General features: G+C 46.2%; 1 non-coding gene across 1 annotated transcript; it reads left to right on the top strand.

The window, feature by feature from the left end:
* Window positions 1-637: 637 nt before the first annotated feature.
* Window positions 638-720, top strand: trnal-cag. The gene has a single exon. It is a non-coding gene; the product is annotated as a tRNA-Leu (tRNA).
* Window positions 721-1,845: the final 1,125 nt, after the last annotated feature.

Below are 1,845 nucleotides of genomic sequence, written 5' to 3'. Positions count from 1 at the left end.
GCCAGAGTGGCGCAGCGCAAGCCTGGTGAGCCCATACCTAGAAGTCGATGGATCAAAACCATCCTCTGCTATTTACTTTATCACTCACACCAAAAGCAAACAAGTCGCGAGCACCCAGCAGAACATCCGCCTTCTTCTTTATTAGCATCAAACTTTTGCTTTCAGTCTGATCCGCTCTTTGACACCTGCTCTTCAGCTACCCGTAGTACAGTCGAGGTTACTAAGTTGACTTCTCCCAAAGACTCTTCTGACGCCTCCACTGGATGAATGTTCTCCTGTTTGGGTATTGGTGGATTTCTTCGGCTACTTGTCTGTGAAAGCAGCACCGGAAGCAGCCGTGGAGAGAGGTTCCAGTCGCCAGAATGCAACTCTCCAATTGGATACTTCACGTCGCTCAGATCTTAGTCTCTCAATATCTTCCTGTGAGGATCAGGAAGACCGGGAATTTGGTCCCTGTTGATTGGAGCAACGTGATCAATGCAGCAATGAGAAGCTCCTTACCCCCAGCGGCTTGGACAGGGATGGGACTCTGGCTGGGGTTCAAAAGTAGGAAAAGCAGATGTTGTTGGAATAGAAATGACGATGAGGATAGAATTAAAGTCGATTCGTGCACGGATCTTAATTTAATCGACAGCGCATCAGGATGGCCGAGCGGTCTAAGGCGCTGCGTTCAGGTCGCAGTCTCCTCTGAAGACGTGGGTTCGAATCCCACTCCTGATATTGAGTTTTCTTCCACGAGGTTAGATTTCTCCGGCTAGATTTTCAACCTCAGAAAGATAAAAAAAATCTCCCTTTCAAAGGAAAAGCTTTGTTCTCAGGAGATTCCTGTTTAAGACCGGCAGGCGAAACCCCAGTTAATGACTCGATATTCTCCTTCATCGACTCTGGTTGAGGAATTAATATTGATCCCAGGAATCCGGGTGAAATTCGACTTCTCTTGTAAATAGTCTGGCTGGTTGGATTTTCAACATCCGTCCGAGAGGGGAAGTTGGGAACTCGGTTTCTATTGTGATTTATTGTTCGTTAATGCTTTATTTCCTTATTGTGAGCCATTCACGGACATCAGTATGTATCTATATTGCTCCTCTGTGGGGTACTACTGGATAACGTTTACAATCCAGATTTGACAAAGGGTCACATGGACTTGAAACGTTAGTTGTTTTCTCTCCCTACACATGCTGTCTGACCTGCTGAGACTTTAAAGCATTTTCACTGTGGTTCCCTATTTGTGAGCTTTACAATGTTGTAATGTGTCATGCTGTCTCCTTCATTCCCGGAACTAATGTCGGGATGAGCCAGCAAGAAAGATTCTGATAGGTATTTGCTGCAAAGCAAACAGGAACGTGCGTTATGATTACTTTTGATGAGAGGGATAATGTAAATAGCCGAGAATAGCCCCGTTTCCTCGACCTCGGTGTCACGGCCCAGCACGCTTCCGCTGCGGCACTCTGCTCCCTTAACCAGGAGCTGCGACATTACTGCCCTTCGGTAGCCAGACAACTATTCACTTTCTCATTTGTTCTTTCAGCAAGAACACACGTTTGAGCAGACTGATTCTGGTCAGCATAGTTCAGATATTTAACTTTATACGGAGGGCTTGTCCATAGGGGATGGCTTCTTTAATGTGTTTCGGGCGAAAGCTGGAGATGTGGAGCATCGTGAGGTTGTGGGCTTGCGGTAAAGCGAAGTGGTAAGGTGACGGTCCTTGATGGAGATGAGTGTGTCCAAGAATGTAAGAGAATTTGGAGAATAGTCCATGGTGAGTCTGATGGTGGGATGGAATTTATTGATCTCATCGTGTAGTTGTTTCAGTGATTCTTCGCTGTGGGTCCAAAGGAACAAAAT

Source organism: Scyliorhinus canicula, chromosome 31 (assembly GCF_902713615.1).
Source record: "Scyliorhinus canicula chromosome 31, sScyCan1.1, whole genome shotgun sequence".
In the NCBI taxonomy this organism is placed as follows: domain Eukaryota; kingdom Metazoa; phylum Chordata; class Chondrichthyes; order Carcharhiniformes; family Scyliorhinidae; genus Scyliorhinus; species Scyliorhinus canicula.
Note: the sequence above shows the minus strand (reverse complement) of the source record. Positions and strands in the feature narration are given on the sequence as shown.